This window comes from Notamacropus eugenii, chromosome 3 (genome assembly GCF_028372415.1).
Source record: "Notamacropus eugenii isolate mMacEug1 chromosome 3, mMacEug1.pri_v2, whole genome shotgun sequence".
NCBI lineage: Eukaryota > Metazoa > Chordata > Mammalia > Diprotodontia > Macropodidae > Notamacropus > Notamacropus eugenii.
The window spans coordinates 464,779,658-464,796,328 of record NC_092874.1 but is presented as its reverse complement, the minus strand read 5'-3'; the positions used below and the strand labels follow the sequence as shown (position 1 = coordinate 464,796,328).

The following is a 16,671-nucleotide window of genomic DNA, read 5'->3' as shown; positions in this document are numbered from 1 at the left end:
ATCACAAAGCTAATAAGTACCTGATGCTGAATTGGAACTCATGTCTTCCTCATTCCAGGACTGGAATGTAATTTATTACACGTTATTACATGTAATTTATAATGCATCATTATTTGAAAAGGATGCAGGGCTGATAGAAGTGAGAGCAGATGGGGATGGCAGAAGTAGGAGGGGGATAGGGGAAAGCAAAAGGAAAAGAAAAAGAAAAGCTTGTAGAAGGGAAGGCAAACTGGGGGAGGTAGTGGTCAGAAGCAAAACACTGGTGAGGAGGGACAAGGTAAAAAGAGAGAGAAAAGTATAAATGGGGGGGATAGGATGGAGGGAAATATACAGTCAGTTATTATAACTGTGAATGAGAATAGGATAAACTTTCCTATAAACTGAAGGTGAATAACAGGGTGAATTTTTTTTAAAAAATCAGAATTCTACAATATGTTGTTTACAGGAAAGACATTTGAAGCCTACTGACACACACACAGAGTAAATGTCAAAGGCTAGAGCAAAATCTATTATGCTTCAGCTGAAGTAAAAAAAAAAAAACAGAGATAGTAATCATGATTTCAGACAACGCAAAAGCAAAAATAGATCTAATTAAAAGAGATGAGGAAGGAAACTGCATCTTACTAAAAGGTACCATAGACAATGAAGTAATGTCAATACTAAATGTATATGTACCAAATGGTACAGCATCCAAATTCTTAAAGGAGTTAAACGAGTTACAGGAAGAAACAGAAAACAAAACTATATTAGTGGGGACCTCAAACTATACCTCTCAGGACCAGACAAATCTAACTAGAAAACAAACAAGAAAGAAGTAAAGGACATGAATATAATTTTAGAAAAGTTAGACATGATAGCCCCCTGGAGAAAATTCAATGAAGATAGAAAGGAATAAACCTTTTTTTTCCTCAGTGGGCACCTACACAAAAACTGACCATACATTAGGGCATAAAAATCTTATCATCAAATGCAGAAAGATCAAGTGTATCATTTTCAAATAATGATGCATTATAAATTACATGGGTCATGGAAAGAGAGATTAAAAATTAATTGGAAATGAGATAATTTAAGCTTAAGGAATGAGTGGGTTAAATGGCAAACCATAAAAACAATCAATAATTTAATCAAAGAAAATGACAATGATGATGGGATGCAGCCAAAGCAGTACTATGAGGAAATTTCAAATCTCTAAATGCTTACATGAATAAAATAGAGAAACAGCAGATCAATGAATTGGGCATGTGATTTTAAAAAGCTAGAAAAAGAACAGATTAAAAATCCCCACTTAAATACCAAATTAGAAATTATGAAAATCAAGGGAGACATTAATAAAACTGAAAGCAAGAAAACTATTGAACTAATAAAACTAAGAAATATTTTTTTTGAAAAAAATAAAATAGATAAACTTTTGGTTAAATTGATTTTCAAAAAAGAAGGAAGAAAACCAAATTACCAGTATCTAAATGAAAGAGGGGAATTTACCACCAACGAAAAGGAAATTGAAGCAAAAATTAGGAGCTACTTTGCCCAACTGAATGCCAATAAATCTGTCAATCTAAGTGAAACAGATGGAAATTTAAAAAACATAAATTGTCCAGATTAACAGAAGAGGAAATAAAATATTTGAAAAAAACCCAGTTTATTTTTTTCTGTACAATTCTTTAGTTATTTTTTATTTTTTCTTTGTTTTTTTTTTACAGTAATATCTCATTGCTTAGCCTGAAGACCTGCTTATCTGTGGAACTGATAATGCCTAGCTTTTCCCAGGGACTTAGTTTGTGACAACATCCATGTTCTCTAAAAACCTATGAGTAAAGACAAGCAATCATTCTGGAATCATAAGAACATGTGATCACAAACCTAGAGCTTAAGAGGAAACTGAGGCATAGAGCGGCCCACAGAGGCAGCAAATCTGACTCCAAATTTGTTGCTGTTAGCACTGTGCCACACTGACTACTTCAGTTCAGGAATGACTTGGGCCATACCAGTCATGGGAACCAAAATAGTGACCATCTCAAGACTGACAATATAGACAAACTCTCCAATGTCTTGGATTCCAGGACAAGAGGACTTATTTATTCTTATTTGTCTCTTTAAATGTATCCTGTATATAGTTTTATACATGTGCTCATCTCCCGTTACAACGCCTGACCCTTACAAGGAGGGTTGTTTTGGTTTCTTGTACTTTGTATTGCCAGAGCCTAGTATAGTGCCCCATACATAGTAGGAGCTTAACAAATACTTGGTGAATGATTATTCCTGATGTATGGTTTATAGAAAAGTTGTCCAACTCATAGCATATGGCTGCAAGCACCAACAAAAACAGAGTATAAGAGGCAAATATTTAACAACACAAATAATAGCACAATGCAACATAGATGATATTAATTTGTGGTTTTCTAACTCAATGTTACCCATGGAGATGTTTCTATTTAAATCTGACACCACAGGGCCACAGCACACAGGACATATTTAACAAAGCATATGCTACATATGAATGACCTAGAAAATGATACAGAAGATTCTTAGAGTTGATAAGGACCTCTGTGGCCATCCCATTGGACTCATACAAGAAAAGACTCCTCATTACAATGTACTCACCATGCTGTAGTCTCCCCAGATGGAAGAAATATCACTGAATTATAGAACATTAGTCCTATAAGGGACCTCTGCGGCCTTCCCATCCATGCATCAACCCACACATGGAAGGAATCCCTACTATGATATATCCGATAAGTGGATATAAAGACTCTGTCTTCCAAGAAAGAGGATCCATAACCCTTGAAGGCAGCCCATTCTATTTCTGGACAATTTTAATTGTTCAAAAGTGTTTGTAGGGTTTTTTTCTGGTATCTTTTCTAAATTTATTTCTTTGCAATTTCTACCCATGGCTCTTGGTTAGGTGCTCTAGAGTGCAAGAAAATAAGGCCAATACCTGGAGGGATGTTGGTAAATTCCCTTTCTCTAATGCAGGTGCTATTTCCTAAATATGATTAGCTTTAAGATACAGAATTTACTATCTCCAGGGTCAACAGAGCCCTCCCTTGCTAACGCTAAAAAACCCCCCAAATCCAGGATAGTTACAGTACTTCTAGCCAAGGGAGGGATTAAGTGGTAATCAGAAGTTTCCTACCAGTAACACAAAATAGAAAGTATCCCTGAAAGAGCACCGATGGAAATATCAGCAGGGCCTTAATTAAAAGAAGACACAGTATCTCCTCCAACGATTCCTTGTTCCAAGAGCATTGCTGGAGTGTGGCCTTCCCCAGCAGCTGGGAGAAGACACAGTGCAACCTGTCTGTGTGCACAAGCCCTGCCTTCTCTATCCAGCTGTGCTGTGGCGTGCTCCATGGTGGAAATTAGAAAGCAATGTAACCTCAGCTGACAGGTTTATTAAGACACAGAAGACATTACAAAAGGCCTTTTGACATTATAATCTCTAGCGCAGTCAGGGGTAGAAACCTACTTGCCATCATTATTGAAAGTAATTGGTCAAAAAAAAAAAAAGAGGGAGAGGGAGGGAGAATGTTCCTATAAAACTGTCAAGTTAATTATTTGGGCTACAGGTGTGTTCAGTGTTGTTGACTCCCTGCCTGAAAGGCTGGCTGTTGAAGACCTAGGGGCCCCCTCCCAGTGTTGTGATCTAAAAGACCAATAGTAGATTAAAAGAAATTATCTGTGCCCGGTTCTAATGGTTAGCTCAGTCAAATACATTATGTTAACATGATGCCCAGTATTTTCTAACACTTCCATTTGTATATCATCATCGTCATTAAGATAAACCAGGAGTGTACCAGAGAGAATGCTAGTCAAAAAGATCTAAATTCAAAACCTACCTCAGACACAAGCTCTGTCACTTAATCTCTGTCAGTTTCAGTTTCCATATCCGTAAAATGAGGGATGATATTGCCACCTGCTTCACATGGTTGTTGTAAGGATCAAATTGGTTCAGAATCTACCTCAAGACATTTAATAGATGTGACTGCTTCAGTTTCCTCATCCGCAAAATGGGGACAAAATAGCACCTTCTTCACAGGGTTATTGCATGGACCAGTTGAGACTATTTCTACAGAGAAATTCTTTGGACAAAAGTCATTCCTCCCCTCTGCCCCCTTTGTTTCCTTTCTGACTGAGTTTAATTAAGCTATGTATATATGTGGGAATCACAAAGACAGAAAATTAGAGCTGCCAGAGACCTTACAAATACCCTCATCTAACTTCTCACAGTAGGGCTGTCCCTAGCACAGAGTAGGACAGGAATTTCACCTTTGTCTCCTCTTAGGGACCACAGGATAATGGATTTAGTACAAAAGAGACCTTAGAGTCCAACCTTCTATATTTACAGGTAAGGAAATTGAGGCACAGAAAAGTTAATTGACTTGCTTGTAATTGTCTGAAGTGGGATCTGAACCCAAAACTTCCTTGTTCCAAGTCCAGTGTCCTATATACTAAGCCACACCACCTCAGACTGGACAAAACCACTCTTTCCCCAATATTTTGTATCTATCTGTCTACATATCTATGCATCTATCCATGTACCTATCTATGTATCTACGTATCTATCTGAGATCAGGATAGCATTTTCCCTCTCAGCCTCAGTTTCCTCCTTTTTAAAGGATAAAGTTGCATGATATGACCTCTAAGATTTCCTCCAGCTCTAAATCTATGACCATGAATAGAAAGAACATGATTAAACTAAGCTTGGTCTCTCACTGGTGACACAGAGCCAAGTGACTGGGGAAGTAGAGGGAGATATCCAGAGATCATCTGGCAAACAGAAACAAAGTAGGTAATTAAGTCTAATTAGATAACTGAATTTCTGCTTGTGGGGCAGCATTAGCTGGTGGCAGAAATGTGCTAATTGGCCATTAAAGGCACCTAAGCAGGTTACTTCCTCCTATCTGAAAAAAAAGTGAATGTCAAAATAATTAAAAAGAGCCACATTTAGGACCCCCAGCCTAGAAATCTCCACTTTGCCACAGCAGTTCAGTATGAGCGCCGGCCAAGAAATTACCACAAAAAGAGACGGGTGTCTGAGAGCAGTTTATAAAATAATGATACAATAAAGATGAATAGCTTTGACAGATGTGCAAACTCTGATCAGTGAAATGACCAGCCATGGGTTGGGGGAACGATGATAAAAAATGGTACCCACCTCCTGACAAAGAAGTGACAGGTAACAGACTCAAGGTACAGAAAGAGAGACGTATTTGTGGACATGGACAATGTGGAAATTTGTTCTGCCTTCCGATGCCCATTTGATGTGTGTTTTCTTTTTCTTTGAAATTGGGGACAGAGAAAGTAAATGTTTAATTGAAAAAGGAAAGAAAATGAAAGTTTCATTTTTGTTTTTAAAGACAAAGGCCTAAAGATATATCAAGGATAGAAGTCAAGGGGAATTTTGTTGTCATCTCTAAAAAGTGGGAGATAATTTTGTTTTTCCAGTATGTGGGGGTTTTGTTTGAAATCATTATCCTTCAGAATTTAAAGATAAAGATTCGAGAAAAATAATAATATAACGAATGACTTAGTTCAAGGGGCTGGGCCATCAATTATTAAAAACAACCACACTGTTGAGTATTTTGTGAAGTCATTTCAGAGTTTAGAAAACACTGGCAACTATTTAAGCAACTTTGGAAATATTTGTTGAACTGAAATAAAAGGATCCTGCCACAATTATGTGAGGGTAAGAGGAAAAGACACCATTGTCTCCATGTTTGGGATCAGAGAAAAAAAATCAAGGCCCAGAAAGGACCATCATTGTCACTAACATCCTTGGCACCATTAAAAGGTTCCACAGAGGAACCTGATGGGACTTTGATCAGTGGAAATGACTTTTAAGAAGAAGGATTACCCTCTGCTTTCCTACTCTCTCCTAATGACCAGGGGATTTTTCTATTTGCCTTGCTGTTGGAACTTTTCATATGTAATGTCTCTACAATGTAAGCTTCTTGAGAACAGGGGCTGTTTCTGTTTTCTCTGTTTTCTATTTCTATTTTCAGTATTTAGAACAGTGTTTTGCACATAGTAAGTACTTAATAAATGTTTATGTACACACACACATAAATGTACATACATTCCACATACATACATTAACTGTCTTTGTTGTCTCATCCACTAGAATGTAAGCTCTCCATGAGCAGGATTCCTATATTTACTGTTTTGGTATCCCCAAGCACCATGTACAGTGCCTAGCACATAGCAGGTGCTTAATAAATACCCCTTGATTCATTTATACTGCTTCTTTGGCTGAAAGGATTGCCAAGTGGATTGTCAAGTAGCAAGCTAGTGCCTAGCAGTCTTTTTCTAGCTCTAAGATTAGACCCAAATGGGGGGAAAGGGGCTTATCTCCTGAAAAAGAAAGAAAGCAAAGAGTCCATATACTCTGCCCTACTCGATTCTGCCCTGATTGCAAAGTTAATGGCAGTCTCTAAAGAAAGGGCTTTTAACCTGGGGTTCAGGATTTTTTTTTTTAACAATAGACAGATGGATAAATATGGACAGATGGATAACCACATTTCAATATAATTAGTCTCTTTTGTGATTTCCTCTTTTATTTTATGCACTGAAAGACCTTCTTCTGAGAAGGAGCCCATAGGCTTCACCAGATTGTCCCCTACACAGAGAGAGAGAGAGAGAGAGAGAGAGAGAGAGAGAGAGAGAGAGAGAGAGAGAGAGAGAGACAGAGAGAGAGAGACAGAGAGAGAGAGAGAGAGAGAGAGAGAGAGAGAGAGAGAGAGACAGAGAGAGAGAGAGCAAGAGAGAGAGACAGAGAGAGGGAGAGAGAGAAAATGTTAGAATTCCATCTTTAGGAGATGTGATCTGTCTCTAACTATGCTTGGCTGAGCTTTTAAGTTCTTTGGTTTCTATTGCATTCAACTCAAATGCCCCTCAAAATGCCAGGAGAATTTGCCTCGGGGTTTAAAAATGGAAACCCTGGATTTACTGCTGGTCAGCAGGACATGCAGAGGAAACCAGAGAAGGCATCAGCATCAAAGTGCATCCCCTTAGCCAGTTGTCAGAAGGCTTTTTTATTTCCACTTTGGTGCATGTGGGCACTCTTGGAAATAACCTGATGGATTCTAATGTTTATGGCCAGGGTTGGTAGTTGGTCAGATCTGCAAAATGAACACTAACAACTTCAAACAGCAGATTAACGATCCCTATCTCAGTGCAAATTAAGAGAAGGGAACAACGCCTTTCCTCCATCTTTTCTCTCCAAAGAAATCCACTTTGAAAGACAGAAGTTCTGGCTTCTCTCTGCTGTCAACATAAAGGGGTATTTTCTATTTAATTTAGGATCTTATTTTCCCAATGTTATGATGTCTATACTAAGCACTGAATTAAACAGTGAAATTGCAGATTTTTGAGATTTTCTCTGTTAAATATGGATTGTGTCAGTGTATGTGTGTGTCTTCGTGAATACTCATCATCCATCAGTATATACATCCTGAAAAGGCCTTGCAGATGGACAATGAGCTGAGTCCAGAACTGAATGGTTAGGGAACAGGCTAATTATTTCCCCACGTGAGGAACTGCACAGAGCTTTCAATCATTTCAAGATGTTCTCTGGCACAGAAGTCCACGAGAATAGCAGTATTCTCTTGGTGATGTCTTATACAAATTATGCAACAATAAAGACTCAGAGATTGAACAAGAGATCCAAAGGAGGGGGCCACAGCACAGATTTAGGGAAGGCAGCACATTAGTGAAGATGACATGTGCAAGAAGGGGGTGCATAAGATATCCACAAAGACATATCTGACCAGAAAAAGAAGTCAGCCAGTATTGCAGCAAGACTTCAGAATAAGTTGTAGGGTTGACTGAGCAGGGCATTGGTATCCATAAAGGAAGGAAAGAAGCATTTGAGTCCCTATTTGTACCAGCACTTACAGAAGACATATCCAAAAGAGGTTCAAGGTAACCTTAGAGGGGAGAAAATGAGTTGGAAGGGAAAGAGGAGAATCCTCTTCCAGAAGGGAGTATTTGGTTTGAATCTTGAAGGAAGCCAAGGATTTTGACAGCCACAGAGGAGGAAGGAAAATATTCCAGGTAAGGAGAAATGGTGTATGCAAACGAATGGGGATGAAACATGGAGTATTATGGTTGGAGAACAGAAAGTGGCAAGCTACAACTGTACTGTGTAGCTATAGAGCATATGGAAGAAAGCCATTTTTGAGAAGACTGGAAGAGTAGAGAGGAGCAAGATTAAGAACTCAGATTGCCAGAGAGAGGTGTTTATATTTGATCCTAGAGGTAATAGGGAGCCACTTTGGTTCAATGAGTAAGGATAGGGTTGACATGATCAGACTTCTAGACTACGAAAATCACTTTGGCTATTGAGTGATGGACAGCTTGGATTGTGTAGAGGCTTGAAGTGAGGAGAACAATTAAGAGGCTATTTTAATAGTCCATGTTAGAAGTGATGTGGCACTGAACTAGGGTGGTGACTATGTGAGTGGAGAAGTGACATGTCTAAAAGATATTTGAACCTGAATGACTAGAAGAATCATGGGCCTCATAGGAAATAGAGAATTCCATAAGACTCAAGGGTTTGGGGAAGGAGAGGGGAAAGATGATGAGTTCTATTCTGCTTTGGACATGTTGAGTTTGAGCTACCTACAAAATATTCAATTTAAAATGCTTTAATAGTCTCTTGGTGCTGTAAGAATGGACGATGGGTGAAGCCATTTTTACAGTGCCTAAATACATGGGAGCTCTTGGGATCAACAAGAGAAAAAAAATATAGAAAGAGAAGTGTGCTTGGGATGAAGACTTGAAGGACACTCATAGTTAGATGAAGATCCAGCAAAGGAGACTAAGAAACACTTTTCAGCCAGGGAAGAGGAAAACCAAGAGAGGCCTTACTGGTTAAAGAACTAATTGATGAAGTCAGATGGACTTTGGTTCAAATCTTGCTTTGGACATATATATTAGCATACTAGCCGTGTGATCCTACCCAAGTTTCTTAATGTCCAGATAATTTGACAAGACTCCTAAGTGGTGAAGCAGGAGGCAACCATGTAGAGGGGGGATTTTTCACCATGAACTCCCTATACCTATGAAATCATAGGTCTGCCAAAAAAATCAAATCATACTTTAGAAACTATTACTTTATAAGGATTTCAGGTAAACAAAGTTTGGCCTTATGGTACACCCAGCAAGTGATTGAGAAGGAATGTGAACCCATATGTGGTTGATTTGCCTCCTTTTTGAAGAGCCCAAGGGCAGAATATTACTAGTCAAGGTGCTTTGCCCTTCATTTACAAAGTGGGCATAGACAGTTTCAAGGCACTTTCATGTAGATCTAGGGATAATCAAAATATTTAGTGAAATTTCCTGATTTTAAACTATGCCATAGCTCTACTAATAATGAAAACGTTCCAACATGGCTTCCATAGAACATATGTTGAATCTCCCTTTCAGAGATGTGTGTTTGCCTTTCTTCTGACCATTGTAGCTGGTCCTGTGTCAGCAATCACAACCTCCCACCTCAGTAGCTGAGGATGAGGAGGATAGGAAGGGCATAGTGAATACAGAGAGTATGAGCTTCTGCAACTATGTGTAAACTTTACCAATCTCAAAAAAAATGAAGCTGAATGAACTTATTGATGTGACTAGTGGTGCATCTCTTGAAATATATTTTGATATCTATTCAGTCAATGTGAAATTTGCTCTAGAAATTTGTGATTTATCTGTTTACTGCTCCAATCACCACTATTTAGAGGGCTGTTTTGTTTTCCCCCTTTGGTCATCATTACTGACAGATGTTTAAAAAAAACAAAGAAAAGGAAAGGAAAAAAGTGAAAGAACAATCCATGGATTATCATGGCATATTTATGCTAGGCAAGACTTCCAGAATCCTCCAAGCACTGAAAAGTTGGTGCCGCACTCTTGTCTGCTCTGTCCTTAGAGTTCTAGGTAATGTCTTCAACTCCACACTCCAAAACAAGCCTCATTCCTTTCAGTCTTCCTGAACCCTTGCAATCTTCCTTAGTCCTGAAGACTCCTCCTCCTGCATTAGTGAGATTCCTTCCCACTCTTCCATCCTATGTTAGGATTGAGAGTAACTCATCACACCATCTCCCATACCTCTCACAACTCTTGAAATAATTGAAATCTGTTAATACATGGCCAGTCACTCAGAGGTATAAACTGGTGGCTCAGCCCTCATCTGGGGCCCAAACTTACAAATGTAATTATGTATCTCCAGTAGACCAGGTGTCCAAAATGACCAGAACAAAAGCTGTTGGTATAAAAGAGAGGGACTGGCAAAAATCCCCTTTAAAAAAAATAGAGAAGGCAACCCTGTTGTAAAGGTCTGGGGAATGAACTGGTCTAATGACTGATGCATCTTCATCCCTCAGGAGAGATATCTTCTAGCCTCTCTCCAGCCGTTAGGCTGATTTAATTAATCTAACATACCAGGCAGATTTTGCACTTCATTTTCAAGTGCATAGTCTATTAACAGTTTCCATAAGTACTCTGATTATGCAGGGCTCTTGTCAATGAATCCCTGCCAATACCAACCATGGAGCTAATGATCTGTGCTTGCCAGCTTCAAGGTGAAGGACCACTCTTGGGTCCACCTCCCTGACACTTAAGGAACATCCTCCCTTGTGAATCTTGGGAGAACAGGTGCCTACCCTCCTACTGCCTCGTGGAGAGAGCTGGGGTGGGAATATCGGATGGAGAGTAGAGGACACTTAGGAATTAACGTTGCTTGTGATTATTGATTTAGCCATCAATTAAGAGGAAGAGGAAAAAGCTGCATCTGAAGGGAAAAATTTCTGAATTTACTCTATCTCATGCGGATGTTATCAGGGTTTTTTGTTTTTGTGTTTATGTTGGGTGACAGTATATCTCCTGTGACTACATGAAAGACAGAAGGTCAAAGGTTGGTTCTCTAACAACTGATACGAGCTCCACAGCAATATATAAGTCTCACCAGACCTACTCTTTTCTTTCTTTCTTTCTTTTTCTTTTGGTGAATCCTGTTTTAAAGCTCTCTTGGGCAACTACTGAAAAAGCCCCCAAAGACATCAAGCCTTAAACACCATCTTGACATTTGGTGATTTGCAAGATGAGATTCTGCCAAGGCTTCCAGCATTTTCAGGAAACGCTTATAGTTCAAGGGGGCTTTTGAGACAAGGGGAAAAGCCTTGTCACATATGCTGGTGGGGCCTAGTGACAAAGAATCCCTGCACCGGACTGGCAGATGGTTTCAGGCAAGGCTATTACTGCCAAAGCTAGAACTCCTGGGAGGTGTGGAGAAGCTTAGCAATATGGCACCTTTTCTTTGGTGTTGTTTGTCCCTGGCCCAACAATGGAGATTCAAAGGTTGCCTTTGAAGCGGCAGGCATCACAGAGTAATTATCATCTCTCCACAGATGATTCTCAGGTCTCTATATCCAGGCACAATCTCTCTCCTGAGCTCTAGTCCCAAATCACCAACAGCCAAATAGATATTTCAAACTGAATGCTTTGTAGGTATTGTTCACCATGTCCCACACAGAACTCATTTTCATTTCCCTTCAAACCCACCTCTTCTCCCAGTGTCCCATTTCTGTCAAAGGTAGAAGCATCCTTCAGGTCATCTATGTATGCAACCTCAATCAGTGTTCTTCACTCTCCCTCACCATTCACATCCATTATATAATCTAGAGAGATGGAAAGCTCCCAGGCTTCAAGTAGAATGCAGGTACTAAAGAAATAGAAGTAAATGCTGGAGGAAGCCAATTATTTGCCATTGGGTATTCTTAATGTCTCTCTGAAGAAGAGAATGTTTGGTACGGAGGAAAAAGTGTTAGATTTGAAGTCAGAGGACTGGAGTCCATGTGCTGTGATTGTAAAAAAAAGAACAGAACCTGACAAACATAATTAGGAATTGAATTTTTCAATTGCATTGTTTGTGCTAAAATAAGACCATCTTCACAAGTATAGGAAATGAGAAAAAAAGGTCAAAACCTTATGAAATAGTGTAGATAAACACACAAATACAAATAAAAGCAATTAAGCAGATTCCTAGAAAACAGCACAAACAAAAGCAGGAAAACAAAAACATAATGTCTATAACTTTTTAAATGTCAAGAAAAGTGACAACTAACATTTAACTTTCTTACTGTAATGACCAAACTCTGTCTCAAAGAAGAGGTGGGGGACTATTGGTGCGGAATAATGCTGTACTATCAGGTGTGTGTGTTATGGTGGTTAGCTTAAATTATTTTTTTTCCTTTCCTTTTCATTCTTTGTTACAAAGAATAAATCTGGATAGGGAAGAAGGAAGACATGTATTAATGATGATGTAAAAATGAAAGATAAAAAAAGAATTCCAAGGAGAAAAAGTTAAAAGATGATAATCACTGGATAATTCCCTGAAATAATTCCCAAAGGGGGTCAGGGGTAGAATGGTTGGGGGCCGTGAAAACCAGAAAGGTCAGTAGTTACATTTATATATTCACTTTTCCATGACTGGAACACAAAACATGAAATGGAATCCATTAACCAACTAACACTGTAGCAAACACTTTCTTGTAGTCACTGTTATCCAAATGTTGGACAACCTCAATATATGTACAACAGAGAGAAAAGGAAGGGAAGAGAAAATGAAAATGATGGGAGAGAGAGAGAGAGAGAGAGAGAGAGAGAGAGAGAGAGAGAGAGAGAGAGAGAGAGGTTTTTACTCTGAAACATGCTAGCTAAGTGACCCTGCCCAAGTCAACTTCTAGATGCTTTAAGACCCATTAAGACTGTAAATCTTAAATGAGTCATTGACCCCACAGTTTCTTAATGTGAGTTTCTTAATGACAGAGACAGACTATTGCCTCCTTTGTATCCCCAGTGCTTTGCATGGTGACTGCACATAATAGGTATTTAATAAATGTTTATTAATTGATTGGTTGATCTGCATTGGGAGAGGAAGCTTCTATACCTGAAAATTCCTTCATGGATGAAATCAAAGAGGGAAAAATGGTAATAATGTATCTTTCATTAAGAGAAATAACATACCAATGCCAATTAAATCATAGATGGAGACCAAACATTTTTGGTCTCAGAAATACTAATAGCTAGAATTCTTATAGTGATTTGGGGTCTCCTTTTCATTTGCTAACTCATTCATCTGATCCTCCCAGCATTCCTATGAGGCATGGCGCTACTATTATTCCCATTTTACAGATGCACAAACTAGGAGAAGTTAAGTGACTTTCCCAGGATCCATCAGTTAATAAGTCTCTGAGGCAAGATTTAACCTCAGGTCTTCCAGACCCCAAATTCCAGAGTTAATGCATTGCAAAGAAGGGAGAGAAGAAGCCTTGGAAATCCTTATTCCATATTTGCTGAGCACGCTACTATGGAAACATATAGACTATTTAAGAATTATATGTAAGCTGCACAACTTCCTTTTCACTGTCTAATACAAAGTTCCTATTCATGGTGAAATCAGTTTTGGACAGACACACACTGACCAGGGCTCCTTTTGCGCCACAAATTAATCACTATCATCTGTAAGTGTGTGCACGCATATGCACACACACAAACACACACACACAAGTGTGGAAAGAGCATCTTGTTTCTGACAACTGCTTATAACAGGTCAATCAGCATTCCATATTCCTAACAGACAAGCCAGGTTGATTAACCGGGGTCACAGACAGAGGCCCTAAAACAAACTTTGAGTGACTATTCTGAGATATCTAAACAAGAGACACAATCTTCAATCCCTGATTTCTGGCAAGGTTAATTAGAGAAACACACAACAAATGGCCAATTTCTCCTTTAGAGCTAATGAGCTTGTAAAAATGGAAGCTTTCCAAGGACTACACCAGGCTGTAGCTTGGGGACCTGGCAAAATGAGATACCTTCCATGCACCAACCATCTTCCCCTATCGATCATTTAAAAGGTTTCTTACTTTCTCTCTTGCTTTTCATTTTATAATTTCCCATTTGTGGAGCAATGCAGCTTTTCTCTCTTCCCTTCATAAATTTAAAACAAATATTATTTTTGGATGGGGTGGAGACTGTAGGCTACTGGTTCTTCTCTTTCAGAAAACCGATTACTTCTTCCTTTGTTAGGAACAGGGATAGGTTCTTTTAAAGACAAGCTTATCCCAGAATTGCCTCCATCAGTATATTATGTGATAGGATGAGATGACAAGTTCAGAAAATTCTAGAATGTAAAAATAATAATAACAGCTAACCTTTATGTAGTGACTTAAAGTTTCCAAAGCACTTTGCAACTAGTGCCTCATATAATTCCCACAACAACCTCAGCAGGAAGGTGCTATTATTGTTATTATATTCTGAAACTGAGGCAAGAGGTTAAGGGACTTACCCAAGGTCACATAGCTAATAAGTGCCTGAGGTCACAGTTGAACTCAAGTCTTCCTCCCTCCTGGTCTGGTGCTCTATCCATTGTGCCACCTAGCTTCTTCTATGTTGCAAAGGTACCTCAGAGATCATCTAGTCTGGCCTACACATGACAAAAGGGCATGGAGTCATTGTTTGAAAAGCTCCCACTACTTCCTGAGGAAGACCATCCCTTGTTAGGAGAGCTCTAATTATTAGCTAGAAGTCCCCTTCCCTCCCACCAATAACAAGCCTAATTTGTGTCTTTATAACTTCCACTCACTGACCCTAGGTGTTCCCTGTGTAGCTAAACAGATTAAGAATAGTTGTTCTCCCACATGGCAGCCTTTCAAATAGCAAGCACATGCCCATTCTGAATCTTCTGTCCTGCAGACCAATCATCTTTACTCCTTTCTATGTATCATAATCCATATGTTATGGATTCAAGGACTCACTACCCTGCTCTGGGCATTTTCTCCCTTATCAATGACCTTCTTCAACTGTGGCCCACAAAACTGAACACAGTCTCCAGGTGGGGTCTCACCAGAGCAGAGCACAGTAGGGTTGTCATATCTCAATGCATCCCAAGGTCACAGCAGTTTGGGCTGTCACAGGTCACTCCTGATTCATGTCGATCTTAAAGTTCATTAAAAGTCTGAGACTTTGTTTTTGACAGAAAACAACACCTGCCATCCAACTCTGTCACCCCATTCTATCCTTGCAAAGCTGATTGTCTGAACCCTAGTGTATGATTTCACGTTTATCTCTATTAAATTACATCTTCCTAGATTACAGCTACCTGACTTCCTCTATCAAGATCTCTGGGATCCTGACTGTTAACAATCCCTCCCCACATGGTCTTCTTGTTACAGATGACTCATGTTGCACCATGTTTGCACCTGAGTTGTCATCACAATGGAGGGAGCATGAGAAAAAAGAGAGAGCACATGTGTGTGTCCAGGCAGAGTTTTCAACATATTACTCCAATTACCTATGTATTTATACAGGGTGTTTGGTTCTTCCTACTTTCCCTGTTTCCTCAAGCAAGTAAAAAATATCCACATCAAATCATCAACTCTAACTTTCATCAGGGCAACTGTGTTTTAGAATTACTCATCAGGAACAAATTCATCTATTAGATGTTTCTTCATTCCAAGCACGATGCAAGCTTGCTTAAGTAAAATAAATAACTGAAAAAGAAGCATACATATTCCATAAAATTAATACACTCTTTGGTAGAACTTAGATTAAAAAACAATTATACCTGTCCCCCAGATGTTTATTCCCTACAAATGCACAGGACTAAACAGATAAACTGCAAAACAATAATGAAATTTACATCACTTATCCTTCAGCTGTTTTTTCATTACTGAACCAGATGTAATGGGACATTCAAATTGTTGGATGTTTCGTTTATTTCAGAATCATATTTCGTTTCATTACAGTTATTCATAGATAGGTTTTATTCAACCTCCTTGCAATCTGAAGGTAGAACTATGTCACTCTTCTGTTTATACCTTGCCTAACATCTAGTTTAATGTATCATTTATGGTAAGTACTTACTAAGTGCTTGTCACATCAAGTCAACAAGCATTTATTAAGAGCTTACTACTACCAGGCACTATGCTAAGCACTGGGGAAATAAAGGCAAAAATACAGATGAGAAACTGAGACAAATAGGAGTTAAGTGACTTGTCCGGGGCGCATGGCTAGTAAGTATCTGAGGCCATTTTTGAACTCAGATCTTGCTGACTCCAAAACTGGTGCTCTACCCACCTAGCTGCCCAACTGTGTTCCTACAAGAAGATATATATATATATAGTGTGAACATGAGACAATGCTTGATGGTGAACTGGTGAATCTTTGCTTTCTACCCACAGTGAGTACATATAAGTAAGTGGTGCTAATGTGGTCATGTAGTGACATGTAGTCACTCAAGCTAGATTACTGGCATTGCTTTAACACATACCCTTAAAGGACCTGCTTCAATGAACAGAGTTTAATGATTTGTCATTAGCATATGAATTGTTTATATGTAAATGACTGAACAGGTTGTTCCCTTAAGTTTAAACATTACAGTATTCACATGAATAGTCAAGTCTTCTTTAGACAGAGTGAAAACTTCAAGGCAATTCCAGTTCCAATCAAAATAACAATTGGGGTATGAAGTGCTTTTTAAAGCTTTCTAAGGTTTTTGCTACATGACAACTCTATAAGGTAAAAAATGCAAGTATTACTCTTCACAACTGAGAGCTAGAAAAACTGAGGCACAGAGTGGTTGTGACTTAGCTATGATCACATGGTGAGTAAATATCTGAGGCAAGA

The 16,671-nt window shown here is 38.8% G+C and overlaps 1 protein-coding gene across 8 annotated transcripts in view; it reads right to left on the bottom strand.

Annotated features, from left to right (window-relative positions):
- Positions 1-16,671, bottom strand: part of FHIT (fragile histidine triad diadenosine triphosphatase) — a 1,742,479-nt gene that overhangs the window by 571,232 nt on the left and 1,154,576 nt on the right. Inside the window, exon 5 of one of the 8 annotated variants that reach the window (XM_072598795.1) lies at positions 1-16,671. This exon is cut by the window's left edge and continues 13,791 nt beyond it; it is cut by the window's right edge and continues 43,052 nt beyond it. The exons of the other annotated variants lie outside the window; for them this stretch is intronic. The gene's annotated coding sequence lies outside the window, so the exon portion shown is untranslated. 8 annotated transcript variants of the gene reach the window in all.